This window comes from Austrofundulus limnaeus, unplaced genomic scaffold (assembly GCF_001266775.1).
Source record: "Austrofundulus limnaeus strain Quisiro unplaced genomic scaffold, Austrofundulus_limnaeus-1.0 Scaffold2192, whole genome shotgun sequence".
In the NCBI taxonomy this organism is placed as follows: Eukaryota; Metazoa; Chordata; class Actinopteri; order Cyprinodontiformes; family Rivulidae; genus Austrofundulus; species Austrofundulus limnaeus.
In genome coordinates this window covers 16,558-24,331 of record NW_013954594.1, presented here as the reverse complement: position 1 = coordinate 24,331, position 7,774 = coordinate 16,558, and the positions used below count along the sequence as shown (strand labels likewise).

At 38.5% G+C, this 7,774-nt stretch overlaps 1 pseudogene; it reads left to right on the top strand.

The window, feature by feature from the left end:
• The first annotated feature begins 2,607 nt into the window (after window positions 1–2,607).
• Window positions 2,608–4,170, top strand: LOC106537231 (RNA-binding protein 24 pseudogene; annotated as a pseudogene).
• The last annotated feature ends 3,604 nt before the right edge of the window (window positions 4,171–7,774 follow it).

Sequence of the window (7,774 nt, the reverse complement as noted above, 5' to 3'; positions counted from 1 at the left end):
ATATTTATACTTCTCATTCAACCACAGTTAAATTCACTCTATCTAGGAGGCTCAGTTTATATGGATAGTTTTTATTTTTTACAATAACAAGCTGGAATGAAAACAAGCAAAAATGAAATAAAAGTAACGACTTTATGCTTCTTACCTTTTTTAAAAAATGTAAGTAGTAGAAGTAAAAAGTAGGCTGAAAAATATTTACTCAAGTAAAATACAGATACCCAAAAATTCTGCTTAAGTACAGTAACAAAGTATTTGTACTTACCCGGTAGTTACTTCACAACTCTGGTCAAAATATATAAAGAAACTGAAAAAATCTCTGAGCAAAAAGGACAAAACTGAATATCAGAGGCCTTCAGGGTCGGCTGCGTTAAAACAGATCTGATTCTGTTCTGGACTTCACAGCTTGAGCTCAGGAACACTTCCACAAATCCTTGTCTGTAAACACCGTTCAATGTGCCAGCCACAAACGCAGGTTAAAGCTCTATCATGCAAAGAAGAAGTCGTATGGGAACACCAAACCGCCGACACCACAACCTGTTCCTCATGAACCTCTGTCCTGCATGTTTCAGCTGTTTCTCTGCTTCGGCACTCCTGACTCAAATAATTTAATGACCTACTCAGATTTTCATCAAGTTTTAGCAGAAGCCGGTCAGTCAGTCGTGTGTTGAAGCAGGGAAACCTCTAAAACATACAGGATAATGGGTCCAGAGTTGGAGACCTTTGTTCTGTACAAAAGAGGAGARGGACCACAGTACAAAAGCCTGCCTCTCTGGGGGCGCATTAGTGACTCTGCCATGTGCAACACACATCTAGACGGACAGCGTCAATGCAGAAACACAAGCATAGGTTTTAGAACAATATATGATTCTRTTTAGCAAAATAATCCAACAAAGATGAGCCAGGACTGTTGAGCAGTCAGAATACATCAGATAAATCTCTTCAAAGCTCCAGCAGCTGCTCTCAGTTCTCAGACGTTTACCCCCAATTTACACTACATGCGTTCCGCTCCGCAGCAAATACACACCCATTCTAATCAATGAGTGTTTACACTGGCTGCGCACGGCGGCGGTGAGCGGACGGCGATATGTCAAAATACGAACAGATCCTATTTTTGCCGGACGCTGGAGCTGCGCCGGAGTCAAATTTTAAAAATTACGTCACACCAACAGGAAAAGAAAAGAGCACAACATCCGTATTTTTAAAATAAGACACTTTTATGCAGGATAATTTGTCGGAATAATGTCGAAATTGCAGCTATATTAATAAATATACGGATATATTTCTACACAAATGCTGTCAGAATGTATCGTTCTGTTTGGGAAGCAGATGGAAACATGTAGCATGAAGCATATGTGTACACACACGATACACGTGGGTTTTATTTTGAAATCAGAAGTTTCAGAAAGACGACAACGAGATAGTTTCAACATAGATACCAAAAGCCTTTATATCAATGKTTTCAGYTGTGTCTGGAGTTCGTCTTTCACAGAATTAATTATTTTTTGCTGTTATCACTGAATCTATCGCGCGATCTCCTTCCTGCACCCTGTCGGACCGGAGCGGACGCTGTATAAAGTGAGACACAAATGAACAGCTGCGACCTGCGCACTGCAGCGCAGCGGAGCGGAGACGCATGTAGTATAAATCTGGCTTTACAGACTGTTGTTAAAAGAAGAAAGGATGTGGTAAACATGAGATTTTACACAATATCCTAACTTTTTTTTTTATTAACACACTTTGTTAATCTGTGGATCTGTGTTTGATTACTCTGCCTGGCTTTCTCAAGGACCAGGATGTGACACAAAAATCTGAATTATGGAACTGAAAGTGAAAGTAGTCAAACTGAATCAAAATACAGTTTCAAAGTAAATTAATTCAGATACAAAACTTTAAATTCAGTTTCAAACCATTAAATTCAGTTTCAATTTAGTAAAATTCATTTTCAAACCAATGCATTCAGTTTCAAATTATACACATTCAGATTCAATCTGAGCAATTCAAATTCAATTCCTGCTGGCACAAGATTGATCCCATACTTTGTTTTCTCCAAAGCCCCCACTCAATAAGAGACCAAAATGTATTTCAAAGCTGCATCTTGGCAGCTCATTTTAAACAAAGTGATGCACTATTTTTTGCCCCATATGTTTGTATTTAAGAAGCCATTAACACGTGTGGGCATGTCTACATATGTGTGGCGTTGGCGTGCCGGTCAGTGGGCAGAGTAACGTCCGCTCCCTGAACTGATAATGTTGTGGTGTTTTTGTGATCAGCTCGCATTTTGTCAGATCTGGTTTTCAGTGGTGCAGAGCTTGGGTGTGTCTTCTTTTTTAAACTGTTTCACATTCAGGTGCTTTTAAAACATAAGAGATTTAAATTTAAAAAATAAAAAAGCTGCACTTGTGTTTCTGTTGTGGTTTTGCTGCTTTTTAACTTTTCGTTTCTAGGTTAGGTTATTTTTTCCAGTTTTTAATGAATGGATTTGCTGTGTTCTGAGGACTGGGTTGACATATGTGGCACCTGCTTTTTTCCAGTTTTACCTTCAGGGTTGGAAAGATGACGTGTGGCTGCGCTCTCAACTTATGTCTTTTTTTTTTTTTTGTCTGGCAGGATCCCGGCCCACTACGTCTACCCTCAGGCCTTCGTCCAGCCCAGCGTGGTGATCCCTCATGTGCAGCCCTCTGCTGCTACAGCGACAGCTGCTGCTGCCGCCGCCACGTCTCCRTACCTCGACTACACCGGGGCTGCTTACGCCCAGTACTCTGCTGCTGCCACGGCCGCCGCCGCCGCAGCTGCTTACGAGCAGTATCCGTACGCGGCCTCGCCAGCGCCTACGAGCTACATGACCGCCGCCGGGTACGGATACACCGTCCAACAGCCGCTCGCTACCGCCGCCACTCCGGGAGCTGCTGCCGCCGCTGCAGCCTTCAGCCAATACCAGCCTCAGCAGCTGCAGGCAGATCGCATGCAGTAAAAAAAAAAACAACTAAAAAACAAACAGCAGTTTTAAACGGGGTACGAGTTAGAATGAACAGGTTAAAGCAATAGTTCTGATTTTTTGAAGAGGAGAACAGCTAAAAGTGTTGCGTTGTTTCAACATGGCAGAAATCCCATTAATCTACAAGCTATCTACAACAGGTAAGATATTAGTTGTTCCTAAGTTCAAAAGATCCAAACTATCCGTTGAAAGTCAGAAGGCAGAAACACTTGACTTATTTTAACCAAGCTAACCTTCTACCAAAGAGCCGGAAAAAAGAGACAAATAAGGAATAACTGTATACTTTATTATTGGAGTGAGATCAGTATTGGATGTGAATATTTAATATTTATTTAGTTTTGAAATATTTTATGTGAACTGAACAAAACTCACTGGATCTCCTAGAAACTGTTGATAGATTTTTACAAACGTTGTGGAATTTCTATGAAAATCCCCAAAGTGCATTTATGTCTTATGATCAGGTTTCTTTCACTTTAAAAAAGAAAAACAAATACAAATGAAATGTTATCAAACAGTATTTCATAGTTTTGGACCATTATTTTGTTGGGTAAAGCTGCACACAGGAGGACAGGAGGTATTTTTAGGATTGGTTTTATAAGCGTTTGGAGTGAAATAGAATAGTTTTTCTTTTAACGTGTGTTTCTTTCTTTTTTTTTTTCTTGACGGTACAAATGAAAAGTGACAGCTGAAACTGATAAAAAGCACTCGTGTTGTCTTCCCTCTTCATTACATTAGCCTACAAGCTGAACAAAAAAGGGAAGAAACACTACTGAATGTGAATTGTTCAAATGTTTTAATTGTGCCTTTTTTTAAAATATTCTATTTATGTATTTATTTTTGGAGCTTAAGAGCAATAATGAAGTATCTGCGGTTGAACATCTCCACATTTGCTGCTACATCTGGCGTGATCCACCAGCACATGTTGGGATTTAAATGTGGTTTAACAACAAACAAGTGGGAGAGGTTTGTCGCTGTGATTTTGTCTCTGAGGTTTCTTAAAAACATCTCTTTTATACTTGAACCGGTTGGATAAAGAACAGTGCTCGTGTGGATTTCTATAACTTTTAAAAAAAGGTTCTCACTTTTTTTTGTCTTTTTGACATTAAAGGTTTTTATCTTGTACTGCATGATTCCAAATAATGTAAGTTGGGAAATAAATTGAAATTTATCTTGTCTGTGCTCTATAATGTGTGTTTTTCTTTTCTCAGTTTTTATCCTCCTGCTGTCGATGAGTCAAAGTAACCCAGAAGGCAGCAGTTTTAAAATTGAGGCCTGGACTGTTTGACCCAAGGGCAGCAGCAGGTTAAAAACAGCTCATGAGGTTTGCTGCTACAGGCTATCAAACACAAAATACATTTTGAGTTTCTGTGCAATATTTTAATTAAGTTTTCGGAGATTTTCTTAGACCTTCTGAGATTAATTTAGCATTAGTCCATGTCTGAAAACAGGCCAACCGTGTTTAGTTGAGTAAAACCAGTGTTGTATAAAGTACCACAAAGTAAAACTTGAGTAAAAGTGCAAGTATCTTACCAAAAAATTACTTTGGTAAAAGTTAAAGTCTCCTTTAGGAATATTACTTGAGTAAAAGTCTTAAAGTAGCTGATATTTTTTGTACTTAAGTATTAAAAGTAAAAGTATTGATTTAAAATGAGCAGTTAGATTTTCTGTAAGGACATTTATTAGGAGGTGACCTCCCCAAAAACTGCAGAAATGACTGTTGTATTAAAATAATGAGTTTATGTTAAATTTAGGATGCACTAGTCCAGCTGTTTCAGTTTATATACATATATCAAGGCTGCACAAAGCTTTTCCCCAAAATGAAAATCTATCTGAGGGCTAATAATATAATTCATGAAATACAAATACTTCTTAAGTACAGTACTTTTATTTGAATGATTATGTCCTGCTGGAGTGTGACATGATTCGTTTACAAATTACTACGTATCAGAGTTTTATATATTTATACTTCTCATTCAACCACAGTTAAATTCACTCTAGGAGGCACAGTTTATATGGATAGTATTTATTTTTTACAATAACAAGCTGGAATGAAAACAAGCAAAAATTAAATAAAAGTAACGACTTTCTACTTCTTGACATTTTTTAAAAAATGTAAGAACTAGAAAGTACAGATAATTGTGTGAAAATGTAAGGAGTATAAGTAAAAAGTAGGCTGAAAAATAATTAAGTAAAGTACAGATGCCAAAAAATTCGAGTTAAATACAGTAACAAAGKATTTGTTCTTAGTTACTTTACAACTCTGAGTAAAATAAACGCYGTCTCTACATTATTTCAACAGGATGTAGTCTTCTGACTCCTGCTGGTTGGTGTGAGTTAATTAGTTTTATTTCCCAGTGTTTGGTTGACTTTGACAGCCTTTCACTGTAGATTTAATGGAAATTTACATTAAAGGCAACGGAGCGCCGTGGTGCGTTTTGGTTACCAAACACTAATCGTAATTATCAGTATTTTTATGCTAAGCTCAAGAAAAACTGTATTTAAGACCCTTCTGTTAATCCAAACAAAAATGTCAGGGGTTCAGTTTGCGCTGTTTTCAATAAAATTGTTGTATTTGATAAAATTATGCTCGAAATTAAGGAAACGCGATTAAAGCTCTATTTAAACTACTATTGTATAATAACACAAATTTAAGAGACGTGTCCCTATATGTTTAACATGTTTAATCTGAGCTAGAAAACGATTTTCACAGCATCGTCAACAGAAAGAAGTGGTAAAAACTTTAAAATTGTTTGTTTTTGTCGCAAATGTTTGGTGTCTGATCACCTTGAGCGAGTTTGAAAGCGGCAGCTTCCCGAGCAACAGAGGAAGAGGAGGTCTGAACACGGTGGTTCCAACAAAGTTCCTAAAACAATAAAAAAAGAAGTCCGCGGAACATCGCGAAGGAGGGCAGATTGGATTTAATATTTTATTTCAGGTAATAAATGTACTTTTAATTGTTATTTACCAGCTTGTTTCGTTCCCTAATTTAGCGTGACGCTTTTGGCTGAAGTGAAACTAAAAACCTCGAAGCAAAAACGTATATTTTAAATGATTTCGATCACAAATTATTATTTGAGAGGTTTATTCAGCTGAATGTTTTAAGTGTGTATTTCTGATGTGGCTTTTCATTTTGATCGATGTTTCGAAAGTCTCGGTCAAATTTTAATACATTTATATTTGTGACAAAACACGACATAATAGAATTTTTAATTTATTATTATTGTTATTATTGCTTCAAAGCAGTGGTAATTTTAGTGTCACAACTCCTTATAATGTGTATTTTAACAAAATAGCCGCTTGTCGTCATTAGCATGGTAGTTAGCATACACCGGAAGTTTACATCGTCACGTGACCTCCTTCCTCTTTGACTTCCTGGAATCTCCTACAGCAGCACCGCCATCATCGGATCTGTGCTTTTTATTCACTATAATATAACCGTTCTGTTCGTTTTTTATTTTTTTTATCTTTTATGTTTCTCGCTCCAGTCTTCCTCCGCTGACGGACTCTCCTCTCGCACCGAGGCTGTCAGGATCATGAACCCCGAGAAGAMCGACTACACCTCGGTGGAGGTGGGAGCCTCTCAGCCCCCTGCCTTCCATCATCCGACGTTTCCCGTAACGTTTGGCGAGCACGGTGGGGCCTCCGCACCCGGTGTTGTCCCTTACCCCCCGCCGATGGCCTTCGCACCGGCCGGCCCCGGAGCCTACGGGGTGACCCCGAAGCCGCAAGGAGGAGGCGGCTCTGCGGGTTATGTCAACCCTAATTACCCTGGTTACACTGCACATCCTGCCCCTCCGTACTCCCCACCAGCCTCTGGCTTTGTTGACAGCTACAGTGGTAAGCTGTGAGAATTATATAGTGGCATGATGGCAAACCCAGCTAATAGAAACATATTTTTACATGTTGTGTATCTGCTTTAGTTATGGCATTCAGTCCACTGGTTCACATACAAATATTACTTCTGTAATGAAATGGTGTATTAACTGTACTTTTATAGCCACTTTTTWTACAATCAGGCCACGCAAAACACTTTACAACACAATCTATGCCCTCATTTATCCATCCACACAGCATTTTACTCCATCCCYACAAAGCTAATCTGAATAAATCATTCTATAAATTATAATAAGTGCTTTAAATCTCATTCAACATCCAAGAGCAGAGCTCCACAACGTCCCGAACATTAGCAGGACAAAGAGGGAGACAGTGTTACTGATCTAAACGTTTATATCACTCTAGTCCGAGAACAGAATAACTTTATAATGTATCACAGTTTTGTCAGCTGTGTTTTTGACATCCTGGGTGCACAGATGTGAAGAAAAAGGTGCAGGTAAGATGGAGTAGGTCTGGGCTGATGCTTGACAGGAGGACGGCAGCACAAATTAACTCGACAATCTGACAGAGAACATTAACACCTTAAAGTAACTYTTAGTTTAACTTATTACAGTGTTTGTGCAGGGTCTAAAAAGTCTAAAATTTGAAAATCTAAATTTTAGGCCTAAAAAAAGTCTTTAAAACGTCCAGATTTTCCTCCAAGGTCTTAAACTTACTTTTGTCGAGTCTTAATTTTTTAACTTTTRATAATTCCCGAGAAGCATTTGCTGCGTAAATAAACAGATTAAAGCTCTGTAATCACAGGTTGAAGTGCTAAGTTTGCTACCGGTCTTCTTGTTAAACTTCAAATCCTGTGAAAACTGCAGGCAAAAAATGGCACCGTTTACTTCTTTGCCATTACAACCCACCCCCCCACCCCCACCCCCCACATACAACAGCTTGTTC